Source organism: Pinus tabuliformis, chromosome Q (genome assembly GCF_031772625.1).
Source record: "Pinus tabuliformis cultivar Carrire ecotype Pingquan chromosome Q, CPIR1, whole genome shotgun sequence".
Classification (NCBI taxonomy): Eukaryota; Viridiplantae; Streptophyta; class Pinopsida; order Pinales; family Pinaceae; genus Pinus; species Pinus tabuliformis.
In genome coordinates this window covers 961,743,987-961,755,038 of record NC_142296.1, presented here as the reverse complement: position 1 = coordinate 961,755,038, position 11,052 = coordinate 961,743,987, and positions in this window count along the sequence as shown.

The window sequence follows — 11,052 nt, the reverse complement described above, 5'->3', positions numbered from 1 at the left end:
AAAGGAATGCAAAAAAATAAGGCCCCAGGCTCGGATGGGTTCACAGCGAAATTCTTTCAAGCTACCTGGAAATTCATGGGACAGGACATTCTAGAGGTGGTAGAGGAATCACGTCGAAATCAAAAGGTATGCCCCAGCTTGAATTCCACTTTTATTGCTCTTATTCCCAAAACTTCGAAATCTGAAGATTCGCAAGGGTTTCAACCTATTGCTTTGTGTAATGTAATTTACAAAATCATTGCTACGCTCATTGTAAAATGCCTCAAACCCCTTCTGCCTAACCTCATTTCCCCGAAGCAAATGGGATTTGTAGAAGGAAGACAAATCCTGGACGGGTTCATAACCTCTCAAGAAATAGTGCACTCATTAAAGTCGAGAAAGCTCCCAGGAATGATGATTAAGTTGGACCTATCTAAGGCTTACGATCGGCTAAGTTGGGCCTATCTGAATGGTATCCTTAAAGCCTATGGTTTTGATCAAAGATGGATAAATTGGATTTATGCCATGATCTCCTCCCCTGTTATCTCCATCTTGTTGAATGGGACTCCTACCCCCACTTTCAACCCAACCCATGGCTTAAGGCAGGGAGATCCAATATCTCCTTTTCTCTTCATTCTTGCTGCGGAAGGGCTGGGCCGCTTTATAAAAAATGAAGTTAAGGATTCTAGGCTTAGGGGCCTCAGGATCTGGGTAATGACCTAGCCATTACTCACCAGCAATTCATGGATGATATCATGCTATTCTGCCAGGTATCCCTAAGAGAAGCGCGGAGAATAAAAGAGATACTTAGCACCTTCATGGAGGCCTCAGGGACGAAGATAAACAACGACAAATCTTGTATATTCTTTTTTAATACTCAGGTGAATGTTCAAACCTACCTTGCTAGGATCCTGGGGTTTGGCACGGGGAACCTCCCATCCAAATATCTAGAAATGCCCCTATCTGATAATTCCCTAAAGACATCCTACTAGCAATTGATCCTCCAGAAGCTCTAGGGAAAGCTAAGCAATTGGGCTTTTGATTCCTTAACTTAGCAGGCAGGACAATTTTTCTCAAAGCAGTGCTTCAATCGATACCCATTTATCAATTATCTGGTATGGCTACCCCTAAAGGGGTGTGCTCCAAAATGGTTGACATTTTTAAAAAATTCCTATGGGGAGGGGCTCAACAAGTTAGAAAATGGGCTTTGGTATCCTGGCAGGGCCTGGTGAAAAAGAAAATGGAAGGAGGGCTAGGCCTCAGAGATCCTTATACTCTAAATCAAGTTATGGGCGCAAAATTATGGTGGAGATGGATAGGAGGTGTGAGGGATCTATGGAAGAAAATATGAACAAGAAAGTACAACATGTTGGAGAGAAGTGAGGATATTCTACAATATAGAGACCCTCCTAAAGGATCGGCAGTGTGGAATCTGGCAGCCCAAAACAGGAACCTCATCAACCAACATGCTTTCTGGGAAATCTGTGATGGAAAAACAACTAGATTCTAGCATGACTCATGGCAACAAAGAGAACGACTAATAGAAAGGCAAGACCTTAGGGACATATATATATATACACCAGAGATAGGAATATTCACTTGGTAGAGCAGTTCTGGAAAGAAGAACAAGGAGGGGGAGGCTGGAGACGATGGAAAAAGAAGGAAGATTGGTGCCAGGCCATTGAGACCAAACAATGGACAGAGCTAGACAAAGAACTGAGATCGAGACAATTAACGGTTCAAGATGATCCTGATATCTTGAGATGGGGGCATACTACAAAAGGAACCTTCACCATAAAAGAAGCATATGACCTTCAAGAAGGACGAACATAATATAATATGGAAAAAAATATGGAAGGGAGGATGGTGGCCAAAGGTAACCCACTTCTTATGGTTGGTTAGTAAAGGACGGATCCTAACCTAGGACCAACTATAGAAAAGGGGATTTCAGGGCCCTTCCTTTTGCTGGCTTTGTCATCAACACAAGGAAGATCTGGAGCATATGCTCAACACATGCCCGTTTGCAAAACAAAAATGGAGGCAAATGCAAGGAGTTTTTGGAAGAATGGATCAAGATCACCACAGTATCAAGGAAACAATCATCCTCTGGAGAAGCCATATCTTCTCCAGCCTGGTGATAAATCAAGCTTGGCGAGTGGTCTTAGGGCTAAATTTATGGTCCATATGAAAGGAACGGAATTGTAGGGCCTTTAAGAATCAATCTTCAACTCAAGATCAAGTCTGGGAAGGAATAATCCAGAACATCAAGGAAATGATCTTAGCAGAGCAATGGCACCAAGAGGATTGGTAGGTACCCCCTCAGGAAGCTCGAATTTTGCAAAAGCTTAACTTATCGCCGGAAATGATAGTCCCCACCACTTGGAAAACAAGTCGGGTAGGAATGACATCCTTGGCACACTTCACTACCCTAGGGGAGGTATTCATAAAACTTAGTTTTGATGGGGCTTCAAAAGGTAATCCTGGACCAACAAGCCTATGTGGCCTCTTCTGGGATGCCCGGGCCAACACTCGACTAATATATGCTAACTTCTGTGGGATCGCAAGTAACAATGAGGTAGAATTTGCTACAATGAGGCAAGGCCTTCAAATAGTTGTCCACAAGGGATACCGAAACCTTTTGGTGGAAGGTGACTCAAGTATGGTCATAAACACCCTGACAAAGCTAAACCATGGAACCAAATGGGACAAGCTCAGCCATAGTTGGAGGACAACCAGACTAATCCAAGAGATCGGTGAACTAATACAAAAGTTTGATTAAATTATGGTCAGACATGTCAGGAGAGAAGGGAATAAAGGGGCATACTTTCTTGCCAACTTGGGATGCAATCATCAAAATGGCTTGATGGAAAAACTATGGCCAGTCCAGCCCTGGGATGATAGATATAGAACCCTGGTGGAAATCTTGGTACAAGATCATAGGCAAATGCATCAATACGACCTCCTATAAGACCAGGACCCTGATCGGGGTGCGAGCGCATGGTTGGGATAGGAAATGGAAATTAATGTTGAGTACACCTAATTATTGTACCACCGCCCCCCACACACTCAAGGCGATGGGTGTGGTGGCCCTTGGCATGATTGCATGCAAGGGAGGTGGGAAAGGTGGCAGCGAGGGTGGTGGAGGAGAAGGTTTTAATGGGAGAAAGGGTAGGCAGGTGGGTGATGTTGGTGAGTTTGTTCATGGACGGGGGAGTTGGTGCACTGGATGAGTCTGGTGACGCCATCCTCAGCTTCAAGCTTGTCGACGACCTACAAATATCAACGGGTATGTTTTCCGGTATCTCTCTTCCATTGCAATGTTGACCTGTTTGGGTTTCTGCTGGAGGGAGCGGGGGAAAATTAGGAAGGATAATTGGGAAGTTGAGAATTGTTGGTGGAATTGGGGGTGGCGCCTGGTTGTGTTGGCTCGGTCCTGCGTCTATATTCTGCTACTGTCGGGTATTGCTGCAATTTCCCTCTGGTTTGAACTCTTACTGTCCCGCATGGGGATCTTGGGAACTGTGGGCTGAGGGCTGAGTGGGGATGCCTGTAGGGGTCTTGCGGGTAGAGGTTGCAGGCCTGGTGCAGAGGGGCACGGGTGTCAGTTAAGTTGTTGCCTAGGTGTTGTCCCCTACTATCGACACCAATGCAACTGCTGGGAAGTAGATAGAAACCAATATATAGAGGAAACTGATAGTAATCATGGGTGGGAAGTAGGGCCTAAAAATATCAAAGGTTATTTGCTGGTTTCTAAGGTATAGGGGAAGGGGTTTGCAAACCATGGCTGGCCTAATGCTGGCAAGCGGCAGCACTCACCAACTTGGAATTGGTGAGGGGAAGAGAATTGTTCTGCAACTATGAGGAGTTGGGTGTGGCAACGGGGTCTCATTGTTGGTAGCAATAGGCCGACCCCTCCTGGGGAATGAACCTATGACCATGAAGGCCCTAGCACTAATACCAAAGGGAAAGGGGAAGGGTAAGGTGGGGCGATTATCAATGGTAATCCAACCTAGGGACGAGAGAATTGTTATACCATGTTGAATTGTTTTTGGTTAACGAATTGTTGCTCTGAACAGGTTTGGGGCATCTCTGTCATGGCTCGACCTACAAAAATCCGTGGCCATGGAAGACGGGCCCAGGTGCCCAGAAACGAAAAGGAACCGAGCACATCTGAGCCTCGCAGGGGTATAAAATCAGTGGAAAGGCTTATCAGTGAGGCTGCTGAGGCATATCGTGAGGGCATTGATGAAGGTATTCAGAAAATTTTAGAGGAATGGGAAGAGGAAGTTAAGTAAGGTAGCGAGACTGAGGAGGACATGGATGACTGGAGGACCCTTGTCCCGGACCCTGGTAACACTAGAGGCAGGATAACGCAATTTAAGTAGACCTTATACCTTTATTGGCTAATGAAAAACTTATTGTGCAAGGCCATGGAGTAGATCTCGGAGGGCATGACTACTTCTATCTAAGGCATGTCGAGCTACAAACATGAATTCCAAAAGTTCAGTTTCAACTCCATAAGCAAGATATTAGGCTTGGCAGGATTGAAAGGCACACCCCATGCATCTTGGAACTGTCTGAGATGTCGGGATCGAATTTCAAATACCTTCACTAGTGGAGTCGGCCTCAGAGGAACAAAATGACTAAATAATCTCCTTTGTTTAATTTTGTTTTATATGTTGATAGCTTTAACTTATGCAAGAATATATATAGGTAGAAATCTAGAGTATGGTCATGAAACAAAGACTTATATAACTTAGATAGAAAGACTGAAACTTTTTTGTTTTTGGATGGCATACAATTATAATAGGTGGCCAACAGAGTTGGTTTCCCAATGGGAAAGTTGAGGCCACCTAGCCAATCTATGTGGTCTAAATTTGGTTATAAATGAATGGAAAAAAGAGGACCTGCCAAGCTTAGCAAAAGAAATAATGGGCCCAGTGATATATATTTTCTTTCTGCCTTCTAAAATTCGACTTGCATCAAGAAATCAACAACAATATTTTGGCCCTTTGAGCGTAGATTTGGCCTTCTCAGAATTTAACTCCAACTAGACATTTCAATCTGCATAAAACCCTCAAGCTGAGCCAATACCAAGGCTTTAATACCACTGTAATGTCCCAAATGAAATAAATTTGGAACAAACACCTCACATAAAATTACTATTCACTTAACAAAAGATTGTCATGTAAAAACCCAAACACCAAAAATTTGATAGGAACAATAAACCCATAAATTTCACAAAATCTCATTAAAATATCACAACAATGAGAAATACAACAACAATAACAAAATCCATCTTTATTATATAGAAATATATGCCAATACAATAGCTGGAAACAACCCTCCAAACTGAAACAAAAAATCAATCACTACACGTGGATTTTGAATGAATCCACCAAGGGGAGATGGATGCTCACCCAATCTCTCTAAATCACCCGAGGGTTTTCGTCTTGGGGCTACTGCTGAAGTCGAAAACCAGGTTCTCAAACCTATCCACAAAAAAATACTCAATTCCAATGTCTCCAAATGATCTCCTCCTCCTCTTTTCTAGATCTGATGGATAGATCTCCAAGCCTCTAGAAGCATCTTATTTTATTATTTTATTATTATTCTAGAAGCTCCTCCATTGAATTTATCTTAAGTGACTTTTTAATTTTATTTTATTTCACTTAAGTCACTTTTGGTCCATTTCCTCCAATTAATTATTGTTCCTTAATTAAATGACTAATTAAAGTAATTTTTAATCAAGGAAAATGGTAAATCATCCACCATACTCTCTTCTGCCACTGGAAGTCACATCTCAGCGTCTTGTAGGTCTTCTCATTCCAGTTCCAACGAGCTATTACACTGAGGTTTTCCATCAATTAATCCCCCTAGAATGCCACCTCGAGCATAATTAATTAAGTTAAGCCTCAAATTAATGCTAATTTTTTAAAGTTGTCGGAATGCGACGGAACAAAAGGCAAACAACGTAGATGATAAAATATGCTAAGTGAATTCCATTAGATACTATAAAAATTCCATCAGAATGCCTAATGACATAAACCTGCTCCACTGACCTGGCCATCCCCTGCCCTGGAAATCCACACTAGCTGTACTATGGAGGAAAATAAAAATGTGTACATTACACTAGCCAAAATTGGGCATTCCTTATGCCATCTTCTTTTGAACCAAAGGTGGGATTTTGGCTAGATTTAGGCACAATTTTAGGAAACCTCTTGCTTTTCATATTGTTTAACTTCTTCATATACATAAGATACCTAATCATAGCCATGCTTGGGGAAAATACTTGCTTCAATCAAGAGGATAGTTTAAGGAGTATTTTCTTCAAGGAATAGTCTAATCATTAGACTTTTTTGTCTTTTTGGCTGAAATCTAGCGATAGAATTTTTGGTCAGGTCATGAATGGTAGTTGTTTAAAACACATCTTTGAATGTAGAGATGGATTTAGTGCCCAAAAAAACCCTTGGGGCACCTAATTTCTACACATTACACAGTTGAAAATTTAGATTCCAAAAACTCATTGTTCGAAATTAGGTAAAATTGACCATAAAAGATTTGGAAAAGGGAAAAAGACATCTAACATTGAGACTACTAATTTTATTTAATCTTGAGATTGTATGTTATAAATTGTTTTTGGATTTGTTCTATCTTCGTCAATAAATCTCTAGAGATAATGTAGCCTCAAACCTTTCATATGTATAAAATAACATGAATGACATGTGTCAAAGAAGAGTTTTTTTTTTATCTCATATTTACAAATATGACCACTTACACTTGTTTTCAAGTCGATAATAAGTTTTTCATCCCTCGTTGGTCATTTTCTCAATACTATAATTCCAATTGAGCATATAATGAATATCAACTCTAAAATATTTATATAAAGAAACTACCTCAACTTATTGTTTTCATATATGAGAGTATCATATGCAAATTTTTTGTATTTAATTATCATTACTTTATTTTTGTCACTATTAACATTCATACTTAATTACATATTTTGGAGCAAAATCATGACTTGCAAAAAATCATAATAACTATTTACCAAAAGGACATAAATTCTTAATTATTTTTCAAAATCATAATAATTTATCACAAAAAATAACAATATCTTAAGTGTGAGAACATCATAATCTGCATCTTCTAATCATTCCTCCAACTTTTCCCCATATATATATATATATACCCAACCTTCAATAAATAAAAATAAAATTGATTCACATAATTTTTTTTAATATTTTAAATTAATTTACACATCTCAAGGATTTTTTTTTAAGATTTTAAATAAAATTTTGATTTTTATATAATTTTGGAAGAAACTATAATTTAAAATATATAAATAATTGATTCACGTATAATTTTTTTTAAATATTTTAAATTAATATACACATTTAAATGAAAAATTATTTTTAAAAGATTCTAAATAAAATTTTAACTTTTATATAATATTGGAAAAATTATAATTAAAAATATATGGAAAAATAATTGATTTACGCATTAATTTTTTTGATGTTTTAAATTAATATACACACTTAAATGGAAAAAGATTTTTAACAGATTTTAAATAAAATTTTAATTTCTATATAATTTTGGAAAAAATTATAATTAAAAATATATGGAAAAATAATTTTTAAAATAATAATAATAATATTTTTTTTGTAAGTCAAAATTTCTATTAAGCATAAGGAATATACGTGGATACCAAAAAGCATGTGGTCTCACTCAGACCAGGTTTGTTGACCAATGCGATCACCATACAACATACAAAAAAACAAAATTATTCATTGGGAGGTCTAGAACTTGAGAGGTGTAACATTCCAAAAAACTAATGAAACAAAGAATACTCTCTAACATTCCAAAAAACTAACAAAACAAGGAATACACCAGTGAACATATTCAATTATTTGATGTGATGGAATTAGGGTTGTCAAACCCAACACTGGGGGGTGTGGCGGACGATACATGTAAGTTGACATGGTTCTCGAAGTGAGAGAGCCCAGTTTTGAGTTTTTCCACCTTTTCAATTAGCAAGTTCTCGCTGCACCAAACTACTACCACCCTCTCACGAACATGGCACTAAAAGTATTGGAGTTGCTCAAATTTCGCCATGACAGCCTCGTGTTCCTCTCTGTGAGCTTGATCATGGGCACCCAGACGAGCAGAAATGGAGTGAAGCAACTCAAGAATTGTTGAGGAGGGACTTGTCCTACTGGAAGACATTCTGCCTATGGAACCAGAGCGACCTTGGTTGGAGCGGCCCTACGTTGCCAAGTCCCGGAGATGCCATGCCCACGACCACTCACACCTGCATCGCGACTGAGTTGTGAGATCGTTTGTTGATGACCACCTGCCCTAGAGGCCACAAACGAGCTACGACCCCCATGACTGACTAGAGCCTCTCACTCCCCGCCTAGAGCTACCTTCTTGAACATTGACAATATCACCCTGAACCCTAATGGAAGGGGATGCACCTTCCGGTGTTGTCGGAGCAATTAGGCGCGAGGAGCAGGAGAGGGGTTCATAAAATAGTTTAAATTTGAAAAAAAAAACAAATAAATTAGAATTTGTAATTGATATTTAAATTTTATTTTCAATTTCTTTTTCCAGGTTTCTTTTGTGAATTATTTGTATTGGTTTATACTAATCTTTAATATGGTTGCATTTTTTGTATTCACAAGGTTTCAAACCAATAAACTTAATACAAAGAGTCCCTTGACATAACACTTTGTCACTAATTATTATAAGTTTCATGTTTAATCTCTCTCTCTCTCTCTCTCTCTCTCTCTCTCTATATATATATATATATATATATATATATATATATATATATTCGAATTAGGCTGAGCTTAGGTTTATATCAACTATAATGTCTGAGGGAAGAATGATTTGCCCACTAATGAGACGTTATCACGAGGATTGTGCAAAGCTTGGTCTAACTTGGACGCCCCTTGGAATAGTTTAACTCCACCAAAGGTGGCTCCCATCCTCAATCCCTCCCAATGAGATTTGATCCTATGACCTGGTGGGGATACACAAACACACACGTCCCTCAGAATAGTTTAACTCCACCAAAGGTGGCTCCCATCCTCAACCCCTCCCAATGGGATTTGATCCTCTGAGCTACTGGGGATACGCACACACAAGCCTAACTACATAAATTAAATGGTTGGTAAATGCCAATAGGTATCAATGATAACCAACCTAGATCTATCTTAACTCTGGATTTACCAAATGCTCATAGGGACAAGATCTCTTGAGATGCAAATATCTAAAGATGAAGAAGATTTTATCCTTATGCACTTGGTAAATCTGAAGTTAAGATGGATTTAGGCTAATTTAATTCCCCCCTTTAACTAGGCTATATTCCACATGAATACCATAACATAGAACTCTTTTTATTTTATTTATTTTTTGTAAGCTTGGTAGGACTACATCTTCATCATGTCCAACTTCTCACCCTGATCGGGGGATAGCACAAGATTTGAACCCAAAACTTCGGTTCGGTGAGACTTCATTTCCATGGCCATTGCCAATTGAGCTACCCCAAGCGGAAAATGTATAATTTTTATTGTTATTTTTTAGAACTTGTATAACATATGGTTATTTTTTATTTTATTTTACTTTATTTTGACCGAGTCAAAATGTTTACATAACATAACAAGAGAGGACATCATCTCTAACATACTAAGCTAGAGAGCCCACTTTACCATGGAAATTTTTAACTTGTAAATAGCTTTTGTTACAATACCATGGGTGAATACCATAGATTATCAATACCATATACCAATATGGCATTTTTTAATTAATTAAGTTGAAACAAATTAATTGAAAGAGCATAAATTGGAGATAAATCTTAACTCTTGACTTGTGACAGTCTCGAGGATGTGATCTCACGGTTAGGTGGAGAGGTTTGGTCCTTGTTAGCCTTGTTGGCATATGGTCCAAAATGGATCCAAATATGCTCCCTAAGTCTTCAAAAGCTAGTAAGATCATTCAAAATATCAAAGCAATCGCATGCCAAGAGCCATTAGAATGCCGAAGAAACACTATTGTGAGGCCAAAAACACATAAAAACAGTGAAAAATAAAGTATCGAAGGCATAAAACAATGAATGCACAGTAGCCGTCAGATCTCGCCGATCAACGGTCCAGATCTGATTGGCGGTTCACAATCGGTGGTGGAAATCGGCGAATTGAGGGCAGACCATATGAAACTTGCGATGGCGACTGGTGGAGTCAATGTGGACTATCGATCAAGCGTGCAGATCAACAACCCACGTTGCATCGCAGAATCGCAATCGGCCAACACAACAGAGCGCTCACCATCGGCCCGAGGCATAAGTGATATGCGATTGCAATCAATCGCGTCGCGATATCACAATCGGGGAAAAAATTATGGTGTGGGCCCTTTATACATGCATAGGTGCAATCCGATGAACGGACTCGACGGTTATATAAATAGTATTGCATAAGATTTGAGATCTGCCGAAAGGCATTTTCCTATGTATTTTGTATATTTTCGTTATTTAACGAAATATAAAGAGACAACGCCGATGCGATAAAACCCGGACTCGAAGGGGTTCGGGAATGAAAATATATAATATTTTAGATCAGCCAAAGCCATTTTTTCAAGATTTTTAGTGCTTTTTAGAGTATTTCAAAATATGAAAAGAAACCTTAGAGTAGGACCAAATCGACTTGCGATAGTGATTCAGGGCAGATCCGATAGAGGAATAAACTATATTTAAGGACTTTTGAAGTCCAGAATGAATAGAGCTTGATAGGATTTCACAGTGTTGTAGCAATTTTCTGTGTAAAATAGAAAACAGTGATTTTTGGTATTTGAAAGGATGTCAAAGGGCCCAAGGAAAAATTCCATTATAGAACAGAGGCCAGGAAATAGAGGCCAAGAGACAGAGACCGGGAGGGGAAAGGCAACAACGGAACACAGCCAAACCAACAAATGATCATGGAGCATCGCTGGCACAAGAGAGCCACCCAACAGTGCATCACATTTACTAGAATTTGGTTACTGTTGTTAGAAAAAGAAACCTCTGAGCTCATGCATGCC